A 24,718-nucleotide genomic window follows, 5' to 3' on the forward strand; every position below is an offset into this window, starting at 1 on the left:
TTATTTATGTTTGCTCAGCGGATCTGAGTCCCGGAAACTGATTGTGGTACAGAAATTGTCAGTGTTAAAAATGGGAAATAAGGTGTAGCCCCAAGCTCAGTCAACTGCCCCATTCATTATATTTGTGGCGGTTATCAACTGCAAGAGTTGACCACCTCATCTTTGAGAACGAACTTCTTTGAAAACTGTTGATCGCAGTGTGTTCCGAACTCTGGATTCGAGCAGATGTGTTTATACAGACATGATCAAAATAAAGTTAATTCATTATAAATGAGCGAATACTTAATGTTGGGTTCAATATTACCGTACATAACATCCCGACCCCCACACTGGTGACCTGATGCTCACGAACACTGCTTACAATGCCAGACATATGTACTGGAACATCGCCATGGGCAAACAATGCAGCAACCCTTTGTTTGATCTCTATATCCATCGACTTTGCATCATGCCACATCTGGATGCAGTGTATAGGAAGTGTAATTAGTGTGTAAATTCCTGACTCTTGTGTGAATCATGCTTTATGCTAACTTTCGTCACCTTCTCACGCATCAACATTGCAACCGAGGTGCACACGTCATCTGTCGAAACCCCCTCAACGCATCAGTAATTTCACTTCCGGACAGTGCAGTGCTCCTTCGCTGATAAATTTGGACAATTTTGACTTGCTTTTGTGTGATAATTACAGTGACATTAGTCAGTGCAGTGCTTCGACACCCGACAATCGTGCCAAACATTGGACTGCAACGAACGGGGACTATGTTGAAAATCCCAGTTCGCACGAACTCCGAACTAAGGCTAAATTGCATGCCTGCTCGAATTCACAAATGCCCATCATGGCTACCACGTCTTCTGTGCCACGTGCAAATTTGTTCGCCACGGTTTCCGCGCAGCCCGTCTTCCAGAGTTCGAATGTTCATGCCAACTTTTCCACCGCTTCTCCGCGCTTGTCCTTCATTTGCAGCATTCAACTACCAACATTTCTCTCAGACCAACTTCCAATGTTGTTCATGAGCACGGAGTATATATTCTCCTCTTATGGCATTACCAACGAAAGTGAAAAATTCCTCGTACTCCTCAGGCACCTAAAGAACTATCATTATATATTTACGGACATTATATGTGACAATTTGAGTGAAAAGTTCACCAGAGCAAAAGCCGCTTTAATTCAGTGCCTGTCACCAACATCACAGGAACAATTTCATCAAGGACATCTTACCGATCAATGACAATGCACCAATTACACCAACGACAATGCCAGCTGTTTCTCAGTGCAACACTGGACGTGCAACACCTCCCTCTATGCAGCACCCAAGCCACACTGACTCTGCTCAACCACTACCGACAGTGACATCACGACCGCCACCTGCTGGCTCACTGACCTCGACCCAGTCAAAACAAACAGCTGCACAACGTACAATCCCACCACGGCTACCGCACCCACATCTTGTCAACAATCCGCCAACACTACACATGCTTACCGCCTGGTCGTCCACTACTCGATCACGCCTGCAACTTGTTCACCCACCCCAGAAGACGATTTCAGCCGTATCAATGCTTCATACAGCAGTGAATGTGTTCTCACTCCACCGCCACAGAGTACCTAGTTTCACATTAGTAATCACACACACAATCTCTTCTACTCGAACTGTTACATCAACACTGTGCCACCAACCTTGTCTTGTATGCCAGGTTACTCTTTGATAGAGACAGATTCTGATTTTGACCCCATCTTACTCAGTGATACACAGCAGACTGCTTCATGACATACATTTTCGGCTGGCGACAACTACGTGAGCAAATTGCGACATACAACTTGTTTGTACAAGATCAGTTACACGTGTTGCAGCCGACACCGACCGAGCACAATATGCAACGAGATACATTTTCACCTGAACAACTGTGACAGCTACGTGAGCAAATTGCGACATACAACTTGTTGGTACAAGATCAGTTACACATGTTGCAGCCGACACCAACCGAGCACGACATAAAACAAGATGCTCCTGTCATTGTTCCACCTCCGACTGCTGACAATCCTACGCCATTACTACCAGCTACAACTAATACCCTGACGATCATACTACATGGATCTATGTCCCGGATGTCACAACTGTCATCATCATGCCGCCTCAAGTGGAAATTCTACGTTACTTACGTGATACAATCAACTTATTTATGCCACTGCCACCTTTCCTTGGTAGTTCCAGACACTTCAATTCTGTACCACGGCATAACCAGCTGCATTCCAGTGCTGCTTGCTTTGCCACCCTCTTCAGTACCTCCACAATGTATGACCAACACATCTGCTGTTTCTGCTTCAACGAGTGAGCATCTTTCTGCTCTGACACACGACCGTGCAGCAGTTTCGTGCGAGCAGCTTGCAGCCTTACGACTTGACTGCAGCGCTAACAGCGACAGCACACACGCAGCTCCATTTCCATCAAACTGTGCTGCCTCTCCGTCATGGACCAGCAGTTCATCCACCAATTCGACTTCTTCACGTTCACATTACGTCTCATTGCCTTCCTGCTCCGACCATGGATTTGCCGACCACGTCCGCCTTCCACCATCACTCGCCGTCGCCATGCCTCATGCACAGAGCTCATGGCCATGACCCCCAACCTTCAATCATGGCTGTTTCGCACATCAAAACACCGACACTGTCAACTCCACTTGCCATCTACTGCTGTAACACATCCACCATCCACGGACTCTGAGGTGACGCTTCCGTCTACACTGAAGTCATCCACCGCCAAGGTCAGTCAAGTGCAGCTTGCTGTTTTCTCCCCTGCTGCGACATCAAGCGCCTCTGTAACTCCGTCATTACCGTGAGTGCTGCTCATCCGGCATCTCTTATGCAACTTGTTAAGCCACAGCATGCTTGCTCTTTTATGTAATACGGCCAATAACAAACTGTTACCGGGCACATTGCACTTACCACGGTACTTGCTGCCAAATACTTTGGCAATACATCGCATCACATCTTTGACGCACTCCGTACCTTTGATCGATCAAAACCCTGCTGTGCCACTCAGCCTTGGCATGCCGCCACCTTCTGCTTCCACCGTGCCATCAGTAGCATGGCACGATCAACCTGTGGACACCTTCCACGCCTCCTTCCCTCCACTGGTCATGCCTACCAAGACATCGAGAAACGGTCTGATCGTACCTCACACTAGCGCCTGCCATGACACGATCGGTCACGTGCATCTGCGCCATCAGCCGGCCGGGTGCACACACGCCTCACATCATCCTTACCGTGCTCTGCACTACTGGTGGGGGGTCTGTGGTGGTTATCGACTGCAAGAGTTGACTGCCTCATCTTTGAGAATGAACTTCTTTGAAAACTGTTGGTCACAGTGTGTTCCAAACGCTGGATTGAGCGGATGTGTTTGTACTGACATGTACAAAATAAAGTTAATTCATTATAAACAAGTGAATACATAATGTTGGGTTCGATATTGGCATATGTAACATCCCGATCCCCACATATTAAAGGCCCAGTTATACCACTATAACAATTACATTGTTTTATCATGCTTGTTAAATGTTAGGAGGATATCTCCGCATCTAAAATATATAATAGGTGTTGAAATTTCCATCAACTGTAGTTTTGATAAGTTTTTCAGTAATGATGCATCTTAGCAAGCACAACAAGTGGCAAGAAGACAATGCTTCCTGTTCTACACTAGAAAATTAATTGGTGATATTGACTGGTTGTTATTACTTTTTATTACAAATGTTTGAGCCTAGTGGAGGTACTGTGTAATAATAACTTTTGAGAAAGGTTGCAATATTGCTGATATTTGATTTATGGGCATAAGGCTAAACCACTGTGTGGTTTCCTATTGCTAATTTATCTGTACTGCCTAGGTGACAATCACTCTTGTGTTCTCTGATGCAGGTGTTAATGCTTCTTTTTGTAGTTCCATTGTACATTTGGCTTCAAGTGCATGGGATCTTATGTTCTCCTGGTGTGGAAAGAGGTGGGCATAGGTCCTTAGCTGTGTTCAAATATTCGCAGTCCTTTCTTGTTAGTTTAAACGCCATTTCAGTATCACGTTTTCTGAATACTTCGCTTCTGTGATCTGTGGTAGTGATATTCCACTTAAGACCAATTACTAGCTCCGTTGATTTTCAAACATAAGGAACAGCCAAACACTTAGTCGCTCTCCTACAGAAATTTACAGGAAAAGCTGACACTTATTTTAAAGATTCCAGGCATTTTATTGAAAAATTAAAATCCTTCAGGCTGATTCCAAGTGATATGGTCAATTTCGATTTTCTATCACTGTTTACTATGGTTCCTCTTCATGAGGTGATGTCACAGTTGAAAACTGTTTTTGCAAAGGATGTGGTAGTTTTCCTAATGGATTGTCTCAAATCAACTTACTTTCAATAGGACAACAAATTCCGTGAGAAAATGGATGGTGCAGCTACAGGGAACCTACTTGGCATAGTGACAGTGAATTTTTATATGGAAAACTTTGAAGTAGCTGCCCTTCAGATAATGAAGAAGAAATCCTTATGTTGGCTTCAGTACACAGATAATATCTTTGTTATAAGGCTTCGTGGACAAAAAGAAGTCTCTCAATTTTTAAAATTTTTGAATAATATTAATTCTAATATAAAATTCACCATGGAAAAAGAGAAAGACAGTCAGATTTATTTCTGGATGTACAGGTAGTTAGAAAATGTGATGGAACTTTACGACATAAAGTCTACAGAAAGCCTACACAAAAATTGCAATCGCCATGCCAAGCAGTAAAGAGGTGTGATCAGAATGTTAGTTAACCAGGTTCAAAGAATATGTGAACTGCTGTACTTGGAGGATCAGTTCAATCATTTAAAAAGCCATTTCGTCAGAAGGAATGGCTACTCTGACAAGAGATAAAGAGGGTGCTACACCCTGAGAGGTCTAGAGTTTTTAATGAAAAAGAACTAACGACAGGGAATGTCTTCCTTCCATTCGTAAAAACTGTCAAAGATTGCATCAGCATAGTACTCAGAAAAAAGGTACTGATTTGCCATTCAAACCAAGAAGAAAGGTGCATAAATATCTGAACACTGTCAAGAAACTATGCTCACTGCTTGCCACAACTGGAGTCAGCACACTGATCAGTCATAACATTATGATCACTGACCTACTATCGATATAAACCCATTCACAAGATAGCAACAGCACCTGGTGGGGAATAACTGCTAGACATACCCATGCATGGAGCACATAGTATCAGTGAGCGTGCTCTCCATGTGTAGAATGGTGAAGGCATGCTATCTATCTGTGTTTGACTGAGCACAGGTTGTGATGGCCCAGAGACTTGGCACAAGCATTTCAAACAGTGAATGACTTGTTGGGTACTATAGGAGTACTGTGGTGAGTGTCTTCAACAAATGGCAAAACCAGGTCCAGATGTCATGGGGTCGGGCGGCCAGCTCTCATTACAGATGCTGGACATCATAGCCTGGGCGCACTGGTAAAACAGGACAGGCGGTGAATTGAACTGTAGTAGAACTAACATCAGACTTCAATGGGCAAAGTACTTGTGTGTCTAAAACACAGTGCACCAAACCCAGCTGACATCCCATGCAAGTGCCAATATTAACACTGCATCAGTAACTGCTGCATGGTCTGATGTATTCCAATACCATTTTCATCATGCTGATAGGAGGGCATGAATCCATCATCTCCCGGGGGAAAATCTCCTTGACACCTGTACTGCAGAATGGAGAAAAGTTGGCAATGACTCCATTATGCTCTGGAGAATGTTCACAGGAGCATCCATGGGTCCAGTGGAGCTAGTGCAAGGCACCATGATGGCCAAGGAGTATCATAGACTAGCTGCAGACCATGTACATCCCTTCATGGCAATCATGTTTCAGTGAGGCAGGGCATTTCTCTACAAGATAATACACAGTGTCACAAGGTCAGGGCTGTGATGGACTGGTTTAAGGAACACCGTGGTGAGTTCCAGCTGATGTGCTGCCCTGACCCCCCCCCCCCCCCCCCCCCTCAACTTGGCAAACCTGAACCCAATCAAACACATGTGTCAGAGCGCATCGCTCCCCTTCCCAGAGTTTTTGGGTATTAGGTGACTTGTGGGTGCAGATGTGGTGCCAAGGCTTCCATCCCATGATGCAATGCTGCTGTTATCCATGCCAAAGGTGGTCATACCGGCCATTAGGTAGGTGGTCATAATATTCTGGCTGATCAATGTTAACTCCCATACACTTGCAGTTAAGTGAACAAGGGAACTAAAAAAGAAGCATTAACACCTGCCTCAGGAACCACAAGAGCAATTGTCACCTGTGCAAGACAGCTAAATAAGCAGCAACAGATTCCACACTAGGAAACCAAAAAATTTGTTTCTTTAGCACTGTGGTTTTAGCAAGATCTAAATTATTACTACACTAGCATGTACAGAGAGACCGTAGAAATTCAAAAGCACAAAAACAATTTCAGCAGAAGAAAAGAAGGATGTAAACTAGACAAGTTGTGGATAATAGTGCTACATAAACAGCACTGAATCTTCCTCTCTACAAGATCCATAGAATATGTTGGTATGACTCTGTGATCTTAGGCAGTGGTCTGATGACATTACTGGTTGACCATTGTATAGATACATATCAGGGTTGCCCGGAAAGTCACACACCACTTTTTTTTTTACCGAAAAATAATGCTACAAATTCGAAATGTTACGTATGTAGTATTTGAAGTCCCCTGAGTGAGTGCACCAAGTTCCCATCTCTTCTGACAGATAGCGTAGCTGCAGGACAGTTTAAAAATGGTGTCTGTAGATGATGTACATTACAAGCAATATACTGTCATTGAATTTCTCACTGCAGAGAATGAAACTGTGGGGAATATTCACAAATGCTTGTGCAAAGTCTATGGAGCACATGCTCTCGACAGAAGTACAGTTAATCACTGGGCACAGAGAGTGAGATCATCAAAAGGTGGTTCAGTGGAGTTCCATGATTTGCATGTGCTGGGGAGACAATCCATGGCTGTCACATCTGCTATGTTGCAGTGAGCTGATGTTGTCATACACAAGGACAGATGCATTATGACACAGTTGTTGGCACTGCCTCTGTCAATCACACAGTGAAGCACTGGCTCCACCACCAGGACAAGGATTGGCAGCGACAAGGCATACACGCCCTTGTTTCATGTTGGAGGAAGGTCATAGAATGGGATGGAGATTACATGGAAAAATAGGGTGTGCAGATAAATCATCATTACTTTGTGTATGTAATTCTCATTATGTTCAATAAAAAATTGTTGAAGAAAAAAAATGTGGTGCAATACTTTCTGGGCAACCATCATATAAACAGTTTGGCATGCTGAAAGTGTTTTGAATCTCTAACAGCTTTCTGAGTCATTAAAGCCCCTGATGAAGCCTGCAGCACTGGAAGGTGCAATATAACAAAGAGAATTATGCATTGAACCATAGCCTTATGCCCATAAATCAAATATCAGTAACATCACAAATACCAGCCATAAAAGTATACTGTGTAAAGGTTGCAATATTTTCCAATGAACTATGGTGCCAAGGGTCTCTAAAAAGCTTACAGACTGAATTCCCCATAAGCAGATTCTAAATCAAATCAAAATATAATCAAAATACGTGATGTTAAAATACACGGGCCAAATACAAAGGAACTGTTGAAACATCATTTTAAGAAGGAAGGAGGAATTTTGTCAAAATCTTTATTGTGCTGTAAAACTTGAACTGCATATTTGCATAATACGCAAGATAAGCTCAGTTGCCTGAGACTGCAGTTATGTGTTTGAGTTGCATTAGCATGTGTGTGTGTGTGTGTGTGTGTGTGTGTGTGTGTGTGTGTACGTGTGAGTGTTTGTATGTGTTTGTGTGTGTGTCTTTGTGAATGCCTGCGTGCGCACGTGTGTGTGTCTGTTGTTTATTTTTGACAAAGGCCTTACTGGCCAAAAGCTTCATCTGTGACAGTCGTTTTGTTGCACCTATCTGTGACTCAGCATCTCTGAACTCCACTGTATGGTGAGTAGCAACTTTCCTTTCCATAATATTGTTGCATTCCATCCATTGTTCAAAATACTAAATTTTCACATACCATGCAACATGCCTAAAATGGTGGTGGAACAAGACAAAGATATGAAAGGTCTATATCTCAAAAAGAGTACCATCTTTGGCACCAAACTGAAGTTATTTATCTTACTAAGCAACAATTTTGAACAGAACCCCCTGCCCCCCACACCACCACTTTACACAGACAATTACATACACACAATCATGCCCATGTTATTTACCATAATATGCAGTATAATTACAGAGCCCTGATTGCAAATGAAAATTCAAACTCTGTACCAAAATAAAATTGTACTACTTCTCAAAATATGCAAGACTTTGAGGACAAAAGACCCTTGGCACTATTGTCATAATTTAAGAATTCCATTAAGATTTTTTTTAAAAATATGTATGGCTTGCATATTGATCTACTGATGAAATCTTATAGGTTAAACATAACTTGCTAATGACCAAAGTCTGATTTTTGTACCACACTTTGCAAGCAACTAAATTGTGTCTATAACTTATTGAAATAACATAGTTCACTATTGGAACTACTGAAGTAAATTGTAAGTTAGTAGGTAAGCATAATATGACCTAAAGAAGCAAAAATTTGTTCTATAACACTGAAAACACATGTGAGGACCACCACTAATTTAACTTACAACTTAAAGTGCAATTGTTGATGAGCATTACCAACGTAAACAATGTTATTCCCACATCTAAATTCATTAAGAACTTGTCTTTAAAGTTGATGTCAAAGTCAGTCAAGCATTACAGTGACTGATGTGAGGATATTAACTTCATCATACAGTTAAAATCACTGTCAACTTCAGCTGTCACACAGTGGAAGCTACACGATCCTTTAATGAAATAGTTTACTGAACAGTAGTAATATATATTCGTATAATTTCTGGGCAACCTGTTAAAGTTACAGGACAAGCTGTTATAGTTCTGGGGCAAGTTGTTATGTGACACGTTACTGAAGTTGAATGGCAAACTGATACAGTTGTAGGGCAAGTTGGTACCATTGTGGAGCAAGTTTTTACAGTTATGGGGAAGTTGATACAGTTTTGGTGGCAAGTTGATACAGTTTATGTGAGCAGACAATATCAAAAGATTATGAACAGTATTTCCATATCTGATTCATCACAATTATCAGTAAGTTTCATACCTCTAATTTACATAACATAACAAATTTCCTCTCTGTCTCTGTCTCTCTCTCTCTCTCTCTCTCTCTCTCTCTCTACCTCCCCCCCCCCCCCCTCTGTCCCTCCCTCCCTACCTTTGTAACACTTTCTTTAATGAGGAAAAACATTATAACATATTACAGAGGGAGTGAAAGAATTCTGTATGGGCACTTTCCCAGCAATAGGGGCAGCAGAGGAGATAAGACTCCTTGACCAGTGTGGCAGTGGCTGCGAGTTAATGTCTTGAGAGGAGAGCAGTGTGCTCTGAGTGTTAGTCATGTACAGATGCACATTTGGTTGTATCACTGTAAATAATAAAGGGAATTTACATGAAACTATGCTTATTAGTAGTTGGCTGTATCCTTTCCTTGGGTAAAATCTGCATTGGTGACCCACAATGGCAACATGCAGCAAATTTAAACCTTCAGCATTCTGCAAACTGCCTACTGCACATCACCAATGGAACCATTCTGCAGCTAGAGCACACAGGAATTTTGTGGCAAGAAAATGACTTTCATTTGGATGCATTCAGTTTCACATGTTCAATGATTGCCACTTGTGAAACAAGAAAATGACAAGTTTCAGTGCAGTGCTGTCAGTCTTGACAATGATACTTACACTATCAAACAATGGATACCTATGGACTGTCTGCTGGGTGACTTTGTTCACAATTGTAAGCCACCTTGATACCTTCAAGATATAGTGTGAAAGATTGCTGTAAATGCAAATTATGGAATTATCTCTAACGTTGTCCTGCCTATCATGCCACATAAGGATGTGATCAACCCATTAATACCACACCACATAGTCCAACCGGTTGGGCAATTTACTGATATCCCATCTCATTTACAACCATGCCATGTCCAGGAATTGAGAGCTTGTCCATCATGCCTCTCCAGACAGTGACTTGTGCTCTAGCACAGCTATACACTAGTTGCATGTCTGTACACTTTAGTTCACACATTACGTTGCTTCTATTCGATCCAGACAGAAAAACGATGTCGTTCATTATCACTGAATGCAAACTTGCCACCCATGGTATTCCTGACAAAAGCAAAACATTCATTGCATTACTATGGCACCTACACAGAAATGCAGACATTGTCAGTGCCTTCATTCTGGCACCCCAAATAACAACAAATATGATGGTGCAGACTCAGCACTAATCTAAGGACTTTCCAAGATGCCAGAGCATCAATTAAAACAAGTCATATACAACGGACATCAGGATATCTTCACAACTTTGGTGCCAGCTATGTATTCTTATGGACATTAATCTCATTCCTGATCACATGCTTTGGACTCTGTAGGTCATCAAACTTCTGCCTCAAGAGCAACACAGAATGATTTTTCAGAAGTGCAAATCAATTAAGCAGAAGTTCATATGGTTGGATAGGACTGCAACAATGACAAAGTCTCAATGAACCTGACAATGATGCCCTACACAGGGACATAAAGTAGCTAGTCTGCACCAAACAGCAACAAGCAGCAGAGCCTACCTGTCCATACCCACCCACCACCCAGTGTGACATCAACCCTCCCCAGGAGCAGTGACGTCCAGACAGTACAAAAAAACATTCACACGGCTGGTGACAATGCCTCAGGTGCAGATGCAATGTCAAGGCCATAGCTCTGCTGTTTTCATGCATCATTTGGTGATGCAGCACAGAACTGTAATCAAGTGTGTGATCATCCAAATTGGAAGCACAATCCACAATAGGCACACTGGATCATAGTGCATAATTTTGTGACACATCAGCAAAATGTCTTGTATGCTGCCTTCTCATTAGGATGGCAGACTCTACATCCTTGATTACATTTGAGACCAATATTTCCTCATTTTTACATGTATTTGGAAGTAAGTACTTCACCTTCTGAATGCTTACCACTGATGATGGACATACCTATCATTCAACTCTGAGCGGTGAATGTTTCCAATATTTCTGTCTGATGATTCTCAGCATGCAACTCAGATCTCGAATTTGAGGAGACATTTAAATCAAATTTTGTCATTGCGGTCATTAAGGAGCTTGTACTCATGGCTGATTATCTCTGCCACTTTCATCTCCCTCTGGATTTAACAGGTGACACACTCCAATATCAGGAGAGCAGACGGTCCATCCCCAGTGTCACTGGTTCCATGCCTTCACTGCCACAGCAGGCTTCCACATACCTCTTCTCAAAAAGGAGTCAACATGGCGATACATACGAACAATGGCAACAATACCTGAAAGACTGCATAACATTATTGTCTTAACTCTTGACACGAGATTAGAGACCTTGCACCTACATAGTATCATATGACAAAAAATTCACACAGTTATAGACGAACTTTCTATTACATGTTCCGACTTGGATAATGTTATTGTAGAATAGTCTCAGCATTCTGAGTTCACTAACTTCAACAAGGGAATACTTGCAGACCATAATCTGGCAGAGACAACTATGATGGCAATATACACAGCAACACCTGCACACATGCAACTCAGGTTAGTGTGGTGCCCTCTGTTCATGTTCCTTCCACATCAACTGGGGAAGAGCATGAAATACATCTCAAACAATACTCTTAAGGATCTGGTGTCATCATCACTGATGATGACAAATGTCACCTTTGCTCAAAATAACCAATTTCTGAAATAACTGATTCTCAGTTTTTTATTGCTACTACATCCAACAATAAATGTAGACTTCAAACAAAGTTGAAAAATTCTAATGAAGGTAAAGGAATAGCAGATTGTGATCTATATGGGGTTGAGGTTGTGGGAGAAATCTGCCTCATTGTCTCCAGCAAAGATGGCAATGGTGAAGGATATGGGTGCAGTGGTGGTAGAGCGAAAGATCACTGGTTCATGACTTCCCTGCATCATCACTTGTGGATGGTATCAATTTTCCACCCTGAGGAAACTACAAAATTAAGAGTTTAATTATCATCCCAAGTTTATAGTGCTCAATAATTGCTCATTTGTTAAAAAAAGTTTGATTTTAAAACAAAATATTTTAACACTGATGCTATGACTAATTTCTCATCATCATCATCTTCGTTTCACTCTATCCAACAACTGGTTCATTTGGGGTATCAATGGTACCTCGCCACTTTACTCTGTCTTACCACCATTCTTCTTCCACAATTTGGTTCCATAGCAGGTCTCTCCTCCTTAAACTCATCTTTATTGCATCAATCCATCTTGTTCTCAGTCTTCCTCTTGGCCTCTTGCCCTCAATCTTGAATTCCATCATTCTTCTTGGTATTCTTCACTCTCCCATCCTCTTCACATGCCCAAACCATTTTAATCTATTCTTTTCAATTTTCTCAGTCAACTTCTCTGCTCCAATTTCCTTATAAAATCTTCATTTTCCACTCTGTCTCTCCTTGTCATCCCTATCATCTTCTCAGAAACTACATTTCACAGGATTGTATCCTGCACTCCTCTCTTCTAGTCATAGTCCAAGTCTCTGAGCTGCAAATTAGTATGGGTGTGAACCAAGTCTTGTATAGCACCATCTTGCACCTCATTGGCACTTCCCTTCCCCACACCAAGCTCCTCACACACTAGTACAGTGTACTATTCTGTTGTATTCTTTTGCTAATTTCTGTTTCCAAACGAGCATTCCCCATTTATACACTTCCCAAATATTTAAAGTTGTCCACCATTTCAATATCCCATCCCTTAATATGAATTTGTCCCTTGCCCTCTCTATCCCCTCTTGTTACCACCATGGTCTTGCTTTTCTCCACACTAAATTTCATTCCATATTTCTCGACGTTATCACTTAGGATGTTTATTTGTTTTTGTACCTCCTTACTGCTTATTCTCCACACAACAATATCATCAGCAAATAGTAATAGCTTCATCCCCCTTCCTCTATGGGCTTCTTTCATCTCTTTGACTATTTCATCCATCACCATTATAAATAGTAGTGGTGATATCACACTTCCTTGTCTTAAACCATTCAGTTCTTACAACTGGTGTCTGTATGCAACTACAGCTTTTTTCATACATTGCCTGGATGACTTCAAGTGTTTGTTTTCCAGCTCCCTTTCTCTTCAAGGGTGTCCAAACCTTTTCCCTGGGAATACTGTCATATACTTTCACTAGGTTGAGAAATGTCATCACCAGATCTTTCCCATACTCCCAATGTCTTTCCATCAACTGTCTCACACTAAAGATTGGGTCCACTGTTGATCTACCATGACGAAAGCCATACTGCTCCTCTTCTAACTGCCCTTCCATGTTTTCTCTCACTCTTCTTTCCAGTATCCTTTCCATTATTTTTGCAACTTGGGATATGAGTGTGATCCCTCGAAAGTTGCCACATACTTTCCTGTCACCCTTCTTGAAAACTGGGATTATTATTCACTTTCCCCATTCTTCAGGTACACATTTTTGGGTCCAAATGCAACTTATTAGTCTATACAGCCACGGTAGCCCAAGTGGTCCAGCTGCCTTTACCATCTCCACAGTAATTTCATCAATCCCAGGTGCCTTTCCTGTTCTCATTTTTCTCAGAGCTAGTTCCACTTCTAACATTGTTATATCCTCTTCTTCTTCCAAACCACTGCCCCCCTGCCATACTTCTATTCCCTTTCCATTGCCATTCTTCGCATTTAGTAGTTTATCAAAGTACTCTTTCCATCTTTTCCTTATCTCCTCTGGTTGCATTAATAGCTCTCAGCTTTACCATTTCACTAGCTTTGTGTATGTTTTTTCTTCCATCATACTCTTTGTAATTCCATATAGCATCCTCTTATCACTAATAACATCTTTTTCCAACTCTCGGGTGAATTTCTCCTAGCTTTTCCTCTATTCTTCTGCTACCATTTTCTTACACTTGTTTATACTATCCTGATATTTCCTTTTACTTTCAGCTGTTTGGTCTCTGTTCCATTCATGCCAGGCTTTCTTCTTTTCTTTTACTGCCTCCTTCACCCTCTTGTTCCACCATGGTGTCTCCTTTTCCTTTGCCATTCTGGACACTCTGCCTCAGGTCTTCTCAGCAGAGGTTAGAAACGCTTCTTTGAACTTACCCCATTCCTCTCCCACAATGCCAAACTCAGTGTTAGGGATTTTATGCTTCAGTAACTCCTTAAAGTTTTCTTGTACCATGCCATCCTTTAGTTTCCACACCTTTAATTTCTATGCCAGTTTTTCCCAGTTGTTTAATAAAAAAATGAAAAATACTGTAATCACTGAGATGAAACAAATACAAAAGAAACAGATATTCAAAATCAAAATATGGGTATTGGTTTCAGGCAGTTGGTTTTTTTCCATACCTGCTGTACAGTTACAAGAGACCACAGAGCTCCCTGCTCTCATAAAATGAGTTAAACAACACATAGCATGGCTCAGAATATCACCACCACAGGGGCATAGCCCACCAAAATTTCTGCGCATATAGCACTGGCCAATTGTGACTACATCATGTTAAGAGATGATGTACACTGCAACTGCCTTATTCTGTCCCATATAAAGCCATCACTTGGAGTACCAATACTGTTAATATATTACCATATTTGCCCATGGGAAGCACACCACTGTGCCTGTCAACTGCCTTAAACCTGCATGGTTCCTGTGCGCTGCTGCTCACACTGATGACGTGGAAGCTACATACACCAATACCACCATGTACATCACTTCAGAACATGATAGTGCATTACTGACTCTGAAAAGTGACAAGAACTTCATGGTACAACTTGATGTCAGTGGTTCCTGTAGGATGGCATCCTGGTCAGGCTGCTAGATTAACTCATGCTGGGCACTGTTTTATGTAGCGGCCACATTGTCACGATGGAAAATGGCAAAAATTTGAAGAATTGAGCGCTCCATGACTGCCATTGTGGGTAGATTGTAGTACAGGCCAGTATTTATGACTACCATAAATTACAATTTCAGCATGTACATCTACATAATCTTTATCCGTCAACATAAATACATGCAACTGGCTCAGACTAAGACTAAGACTGCACTGCTAACTCACTCTCTCTGTCTCTGTCTCTCTCTCTCTCTCTCTCTCTCTCTCTCTCTCTCACTCTCTCTCAGCACAGTACAAAGATCATTCTCTTCTCATGGTGAAGGGTCTCTGGAGACAGCCTCTAGATCGTACTCCCACAGGTGAAACATTACTGAAAAACTTGTAAAAACATCTTGTAATGACAGTTCATTGTATGAACCACAGATAATACAGCACCAGGTTGAAATGATGACATCATTTATATATTCTAGATATTTAGATACCCTTGTAAACTTTTACAAGCAAAGACAGCTTACTTGTTTGTGTGCTCGTGTACTTCACATTGTATTGTAGCCAACACATATTTTCTGTAGTTTTAAGGCTTGATTAGGTTTGTTTTGCTACTTTGCCTTAATTTGGCCCAACTTGAAATGTTGCTGTCTGCTTAGCATATTATTTTTCTAGCTACATGTGATTAGGCATGAAAATAACATTGAGGCACTTACCTTAATAGCCAAACCCGACGTTTTAGACATCATTTTGACAGACGTTTGTGCAAGTGTGGAAAATAGCATTTTGACAATTGACACATATTTTGCATATATTATGTTGCTAAAGTATTTGCAGACATATTAGGTGTGGAAAAAACATCATGACACTTGACATGCACCGCAGAACTATTTAAACGTGGAATATATTTAATCTGATGTAAATAACATTATCATAATTGACATCGACATTACATTTTTTGTAATAGTGATGTAGTTCTGGAGACATTTTAGGCTTGGAAAGAACATTGTGACACTTGAAAGGGATCAAAGAATAATTTAGATATGAAAAATAATTATTTTGAGGCTCTGCTGTGTCTTACATCATCTAAGGTAGAAACCACCAGAGACAGAGCACCTCGTGTTCCTGCTCTTAATAAGTCAAGTACATCGTTTTTTTAATATATATTTGTACAAGCTTCCACCAGGAGTGACTTATTAACAGATACCTGTGTAGTTACTAGATTATTTTTGTAATTTCTTGCATGTTTGAGTGCTTACTAGGCACAAGCTTTTATTTTAATAACAGCATAGTGTACAGTACCCCCACTGTTATCAATCCTTGTATCATATAGGCTCTTGTTTCTTTTGGTTAGTGTAGCTTAGTGCCATTTAGACCATTAGGGAGGGAGCACGTTGAATTCTGCTGCTAATAAGCTGAGTATACCATTTGTTTGTTGCATATTTTTATGAGCTCCAAACAGGATTTACTGCAGTAATGGATAAGAACTGTGATTGCTGTGCACAAATGTGAGTTTAGTTGGTGACCCTTTGCTCACAGCTCCAGGCTGTGTTGGCTTCCGTCATACAGCTTGAGGCTGCTGTCAAGGGGCATCACTTTGGGGGTCGGACGTGGGGATGCAAGGGACGTTGAGCACATCCCATATGTCCCTCGATTGGTCCACTGCTGTGGCCGCCCTGGGTACTGCCTGCACTGTGGTTGAACCCTCACCTGTGGTCAAGTGGGAGATCATTCCAAAGTTTTACATAAGCTCAAAATATAGCATGTACTTCAATGCCAGATGCTTTTAATAATTTCCATAATGAAACTCTGTCTCGAAGCCTGACAGAAAACCCAAATAAACCACACCAGTGGCAAGACGCAATCAACACCTCCACTACATGATAACAACAGTGAAGTCACTGATGACAGTGCTACTAAAGCAGAGTTATTAAACGTAGTTTTCCAAAACTCCTTCACCAAAGAAGTTGAAGTAAATATTCCTGGATTCCAATCAAGAACAACTACCAAGATGAGAAACATAGAAGTTGATATCCTCGGTGTCACAAAGCAGCTTAAATCACTTAATAAAGGCAAGGCTCCTGGTCCAGATTGTATACCAGTCAGGTTCCTCTCAGAGTATGCTGATACAATAGCTCCATATTTAGCAATTATATACAACTGCTCACTCACAGAAAGATCAGTACCTAAAGACTGGAAAATTGCTCAAGTTAGACCAATACCCAAAAAGGGAAGTAGGAGTAATACATTGAATTACAGGCCCATATCACTAATGTTGATTTGCAGTAGGGTTTTGGAATATATACTGTATTCGAACATTATGAAGTACCTTGAAAAAACCAATTTATTGGCACTTAAGTCAGCACAGATGCAGAAAATATTGTTCTTGCACAACACAACTAGCTCTTTGTACTCATGAAGTAATGAGTGCTATCAACGGGGGATGTCAAATTGATTCCATATTTTTAGCTTTCCAGAAGTCTTTTGACACCGTTCCTCACAAGCGTCTTCTAACCAAACTGTGTACCTATCGAATATTGCCTCAGTTGTGCTTCTGGATTCATGATTTCCTGTCAGAAAGGTCACAGTTCATAGTAATAGATGGAAAGTCATAAAGTAAAACAGAAGTAATATCCGGCATTCCCCAAGGAAGCATTATAGGCCCTCTATTGTTCCTGACCTATATTAACAATATAGGAGACAATCTTAGTAGCTGTCTTAGACTGTTTGTAGATGATGCTGTCATTTACCATCTTACAAAGTCATCAGATGACCAAAATAAATTGCAAAATGATTTAGATAAGATACCTGTATGGTGCAAAAAGTGGAAATTGACCATGAATAAAGAAAAGTGTGAAGTTATTCACATGAGTACTAAAAGAAATCCACTAAATTTTGATTATGTGATAAGTCACACAAATCTGAAGGCTGGAAATTCAACTGAATACTTAGGGATTACAATTGCAGGTAACCTAAATTGGACTGATCACATAGATAATGTTGTGAATAGAGCAAAACCAAAGACTGCGATTCATTGGCAAAACATATAGATGTAGATGAAGATGTAGATAGAAATTGAACTTTGCACAGCTACTTGTGCTGCTTGGCCTGTAAATAAATAGTACACACATTGTGTTTGGTTGTACATGCATTTTTGTTTGCATGTGTGTGTGTGACAGATAGAGATATCTGTTGATGTACTGTGGATGTGGGAATACAATCTTTATGTAATTTTTTAGATAAATACTTTTGTAGCTGGTGACTGATAATACTTCTGCTTAATTTGATTTCACTTACTGATTGTTGGTGTGGAGTAGAATAGTACTGTGGCAGACCAACTACTAAATAAAGAGTTGACGAGATTTTTTTGAGTGCAGGGCTTTCAAATTTGAATCTAATATTTGTTCCTAGGTACATGAGCATGTTGTACCTTGGAACATGTTTGCATTTGGTAATAACCTTAATTTTCCAGTGCAATATTTGTAATTACCGAAAAGGACTCCAGCATATAAAATGTGAATGCCATCATTTAAAAATGGAATAAGAAACTATATTAAGCTTCTATTATATCTTCATCTACATACACACTCTGAAAGCCACCGCATAGTGCACGGTGGAGGGTACCATGTACTATTAGTCATTTCCTTTCCTGCTCTAATCGCTAATGGGGCAAGGAAGAAACACTTGTTTACATCTGGCACAAGGCCTAATTTCTGTGATCTAATCTTCGTGGCCCTTATGCAGAATGTACTTTTGTGCAATAGAATCATTCTGGAGTCGGCTTTAAATGCTCGTTCTCTTAATTTTCTCAATAGTGTTCCTCAAAAAGAATGTCGTCTTCTCTACAGGGATTATTGTTTGAGTTTCCAAAGCATCTCCATAAAACTTACATGTTTTAGGAATATACCAGTAAAAAACCTAGCAGCACACCTCTGAATTGATTCTCCATGTTCCTTGTGTGGATCCCAGACACTCAAGCAGCACTCAAGAATAGTCTGTAGCAATGTCCTATATGCAGTCTCTTTCACAAATGAACCATGCTTTCCTAACATTCTCCCGATAAACTATAGACAACCATTTGCTTTCCCATAGTCCTTATATGCTCATTCCATTTCATATTTAAATGACTGTGTTCAGCAGCACAGTGGTATTGCTGTATTTGAACACTTTGGGTTTGTTTTTCCTACTCATCTACATTAACTCACACACTCAACAAGTTTTTGATGAAGGCTAGCCATAGAGGGCTATGTACTGGGTTCTAGTATTTAAGAAGTTTTCGAGCCACTCACATATATGGGGATCCATTCCATATGCTCTATCTTTCGTTAAAAATTTGCAGTGGGGAATCATGTCAAAAATATGGAATCAGACTGCTGCCCTTCCTCCACAATTCAGAGTAATCATGTGAGAAAATGGTAATATTAATTTTGATCCATTGATGCTTTCTAAAACCATCCCGATTTGTAGGCAGAAGCTTTTCCTTTTCAAGGAAATTTATAATATTCAAACTGAGAATTTGTTCCAGAATTCTGTAACAAACCAATGTTAGTGATGTTAATGTATAGTTTTGCACATCGGTTCTTTTAACCTCCTTATATACAGAACTCATGCTTTCTTCCAGCCGCATGAGACTCTGTGCTGGACTAGAGATTCACAATAAATGCAAGCTAAGTAGAGTGCCCTTTTTAAAACAGAACTGGGATTACTTCCAGACTTGGCGACTTCTTTGTTATCAGCTCTTTCAGTTATTTCTCTACATCAGAGATGTCTAATACTATGTTGTCCATTTGGGAGCCTGTGTAATGATCAAATGATGACATGTTTGTATGACTCTCCAAAATGAACAATTTCTTAAACTTTCCTTTTGTTATCTTCTGCTGCCACACCAGAGTGGTCAATGATGACTGGATAGGAGCCTTAGACCCACTTAGTGATTTTGTATAAGACGAGAATTTTCTTGACTTCTCAGCCATATCTTTCATTAAGGTTGATGATTGTTAGTTGTTGTATGCATTTCTCATAGATCTTTCTATAAAGGTATGAATCTCTACTAACCTTTGACTATCATCATCTGCTTATTCTCTTTTGAGCCAATAGTGCAACAGTCTTTGCTTTTTCAGTATTTTTCAAATTTCATTGTTACACAACTGTCTTTTCTGTCCTTAATCCACATACTAGGCACATACTTCTCCAAAGCACGATTTATAATCCACTGTAACTTAGACCATAATTCTTCTACATCCATCATACTGTAACTAAATGATACCAATTCATTGTCTAAGTGAGATGCTGACAACTGCTTGTCCACTCTTTGTAGCCTTCTCTGCTGATTTACTAACTTTAGTAACTATAGTCACTATCATGACCTCATGATCACTAATCCCCATTTGTATACTGACACCGTTGATAACATCAGATATGTTTGTAGTTACAAGGTCTAAAACATTTGCATTCTGGTGGGGGGAGGGGGTGGGGGGGTTGAACTCGCTGCTCGAGACAGCTTTGCAAAATGTGTTCAAAGGAACTTCGCAAGACTTTCTGTTATAGCCCCTTGCAGTGAATCGATGGACATCACAGTCTATACGCAATAGGATGAACTTGCCTCCAACTTGTATTGCATATTCTGGGTATTGCATATTTCTTTGAATGACTCTAAAACTGTTGCAGTGGAATCAGGTGGTTGGTAAAAGCATCCAAAAATTAACTTGAATCCTCCTGGGTCTTTTATACATGAGCAGATAACTTCAATTCACATTCAAATTTGACCTCAATAGAGACTTCTCTTTTTTGTCAATGGCAATGAACACTCCCCCTTCTATGGCTTGTAGTCTGTTTTTGTGATAAAAGTTACATGACTTGCTAAATATCTCAGATAAAATTTGGACAGTGTCTTTGCTCTGAATGTGGTCTGGCAAGTGCTCATCAGAGTACCCCAAACTGCCTGCTAGCCTAGCGTAGCAAGAGTGAAGAGTACCAAACTATAGTTTAGCAAGGCATGGTTGAAAAGTACTGACACAAATAATTTACAGAAGAATGGAAAAATCTGTATAGGCTGACCTCGGGGATGACCAGTTTGGATTCCAGAGAAATTCTGGAGAACGAGAGGCAATACTCCTGCTATGACATATCTTTGAAGGTTAGTATTTGTAGGTTAGAGAACACTTTTGACCCTGTCAACTACAATCCTCTCTTTTAAGTTCTGAAGATAGCATAAGTTGAATACAGTGAGTGAAAGGTTATATACAACTTGTAAAGAAACCAGACAGCATTTGCAAGAGTCAAAGAACAGGAAAGGGAAGCAGTGGTTGAGAAGGGAATAAGACATGACTGTAGACTTTCTCTGATGTTATTCAACTTGCACATTGAGCAAGCAATAAAGGATAAAAAATTGGTGAAGGAACTAAAGTTCTAGGAGAAGAGATAAAAACTAGAGGTTTTTCATTGATGTTGTAGTTCTGTCACAGCCAGCGAAGGACTTGGAACTGCAGTTGAGTGGAAGGTACAATATCTTGAAAGGAGGATATATGATGAACATTAACAACAGCAAAATGAGAGTAATAGAATGTAGTCAGTTTAAATCAGACAATGCTGAGGGTAGTAATTTAGAAAATGAGACAGCGAAAGTAGTTGATGAGTTGTGCTATTTGGGTAGTGAAATAAAGGATGACGGCCAAAGTAGGGAGAATATATAATATGTAATCTGGCTATGACAAGCAGTGTTTTTCTGAAGAAGAGAAATATGTTAACACTGAATATACTGGGTGATCAAAAAGTCAGTATAAATTTGAAAACTGAATAAATCACGGAATAATGTAGATAGAGAAGTACAAATTGACACACATGCTCAGAATGACATGGGGTTTTATCGGGAAAAAAAAGTTCAAAAGATGTCTGACAGATGGTGCTTCATCTGATCAGAATAGCAATAATTAGTATAACAAAGCAAGACAAAGCAAAGCTGATGTTATTCACAGGAAATGCTCAATATGTCCACCATCATTCCTCAACAATAGCTGTACTCGAGGAATGATGTTGTGAACTGCACTGTAAAGCATGTCCGGAGTTATGGTGAGGCATTGGCATCAGATGTTGTCTTTCAGCATCCCTAGAGATGTCGGTCGATCATGATACACTTGCAACTTCAGGAAATCCCAAAGCCAATAACTTCACGGACTGAGGTCTGGGGACCTGGGAGGCCAAGCATGACGGAAGTGGCGATTGAGCACACGACCATCACCAAACGACACATGCAAGAGATCTTTCATGCATCTAGCAATATGGGGTGGAGCACCTGGTTCTAATAAAACTCATGTCATTCCAAGCATGTGTGTCAATTTTTAGCTCTCTATCTACATTATTCCGTGGTTTATTAAGTTTTCAAATTTATACTGACTTTTTGATCACCCGGTATATTTAAGTGTTAGGGAGTCTTTGCTGAAGAGAATTCTCTGGTGTGAAGCTTTGTATGGAAGTGAAGTGTTAACCATAAACAGGTAAGACAAGAGTAGAATGGAAGCTTTTGAAACGTGGTGCTACAGAAGAACGCTGTATCATAGATGGTTAGATCATGTAACTAATGAGGAGGAATGAAAACTAATTGCAAAGAAAATGGATTTGTGGCATAACTTTCTGAGACATCAAGGAATTGTCAATTTAGTGTTGGAGGATGTGTGGGGGTAATAATTGCAGAAGGAGACCATGAGATGAATACAACAAGCAGATTCACAAAGATATAGGTTGCAGTAATTATTTGGAGATGAAGAGGCTTGCACAGGATAGAGCAGCAGCTGCATCAAAGCAGTCTTTAGACTCAAGGACACAACAACAACAAAGGTTCCTGCAGCTGATGGTGTTAATAATTAGATCTGTATTATTTTGGCATGGGGAAGTGTGATCCAATTTTCATTCTACAGCTAGCTGAAAATTTTGTTTTCAGTCAGTCAATAAATAGGGGACAGAAAATGTTTAGTGTCACAATTGAATGGACCAAGTGACTTTCAAGCTTATAATGGAGCATTCATTTCTTAACAGTGTAGAGTATAGTCTGTAACAAACAATAATTTCTACTTCATAACCATACAAAAAAGTTTAATTGAGTAATTACAGAGTGTCAGTTGAGATAATGTGTTTAACACTGAACCATGAATTATAAAGTACAATCATAAGAGTTACATCACATGTAGAGATTAGAGGTGAACTTGATCAATATTATTCAGAAGTTGAATATTTTTTTGTGGAAGTATACATTTCTTACTTTGCCATGTAATTTATACTTGGTAACATTTTACATATGGACTAGTAATAGAGTATCAACAGAATGTCCAAAACCTTTGAACATCTGAGGATAATACAGGGTGCATCAACAAGAATCATCCGATTTGCCATATTTATATTTCTGAAACTAATAATCATATACAGTGGATTTTGTTTTTTGATGCATGGGACACTCAAAAAGATTTTTTTCATACATTTTCATTGATGTTCAATATGCCCCCCTTTATATGCATGGCATATCTCAATGCAGTATTCAAATTTTTCCCACACTGCAGCAAATATGCCTTGAGCTTCCACAGCTGCTGTTATGTGATGTCTCAGTTTGTTCTTGGCAACAGAGGTACATAAACAGAGTCTTTTATAAACTCCCACAAGAGATAATAGCAGCACGAAGTGTCCATGGGGTCTGAGGCGCCATGTCATGGATTGCGTGGCCCCTCCTACCAGAGGTTCGCGTCCTCCCTCGGGCATGGGTGTGTTGCTGTCCTTAGCATAAGTTAGTGTAATTTAGTGTAAGTAGTGCATAAGTCTAGGGGCCAATGACCTCAGCAGTTTGGTCCCTTAGGAATTTATGCACATTTGACCACACATCTGAACAAGAATTAATCACATAAAGTCAGGTCTGGTGACCTTGGAGGCCAGTAATGTAAGGCTGCATCATTTGGTCCAGTATGACTGATCCATCATTCAGTAATCTTTTGATTTAAAAGTTCCAGCATTTCCGGATGCCAGCGTGGTGGTGCCCCATTCTGATGGTAAATGAAGTCATTCGAATTGGTCTCCAACTCTGGGAAAACAAAGTTCCCAAGCATATTGAGATATGTGCTTCCTGTGACAGTGTTCTTGGCAAAGAAAAAGGGACCATACATCTTTTCCCATAAAATTGCACAAAACATTAAATTTTATAGAGTCCCTCTCATGTTGTATGACATCATGTGGTTGTTCTGTACCACATATTCTCACATTATTGTGGTTTACCCATTCTTTTAAATGGAATGTGCCTTGTCACTAAACACTAAGCATGGAAGAAAATTATTATCCTCCATCTTGCTAAGAACAAAATTATAGAACTCTGCACGTTGTTGTTTGTCACCTTCACAAAGAGCCTGCAGTAGCAGAATTTTGCATGGTTTCATGTCTAAACGTTAACGCAACACATGCCAGATGAACATCAAGGGCGTGTTGAGCTGCATGGTGAATGGGTTTCTGCAAACTCTTTGTGCAACTTTGGCAGATGCGTTTGACATCTGTGTCAGACACTTGGGGACAGCTCATTGATTTGCCATTACACAAACAAAGTGTTTCTTGGAATTGGTCAGGCTTTTGTCTAATGTTCTGGGCTGCAGGAGGATCCACACCATACCTAGTACAAAAGTCACGCTGAACAGTTATTACTGTCCTGCACTACACAAAACGTAGAATGCAAGATACTTTCTGTTGTCCTAACACCATTTTTACTAGCAC

The 24,718-nt window shown here is 40.2% G+C and overlaps 1 protein-coding gene across 3 annotated transcripts in view; it reads right to left on the reverse strand.

Moving 5' to 3' along the window:
- Window positions 1–24,718, reverse strand: part of LOC126354375 (peptidyl-prolyl cis-trans isomerase A-like) — a 286,906-nt gene that overhangs the window by 211,857 nt on the left and 50,331 nt on the right. The window lies entirely within an intron of this gene.

The sequence above is a fragment of the Schistocerca gregaria genome, chromosome 3 (assembly GCF_023897955.1).
Source record: "Schistocerca gregaria isolate iqSchGreg1 chromosome 3, iqSchGreg1.2, whole genome shotgun sequence".
NCBI classification, from domain to species: Eukaryota; Metazoa; Arthropoda; class Insecta; order Orthoptera; family Acrididae; genus Schistocerca; species Schistocerca gregaria.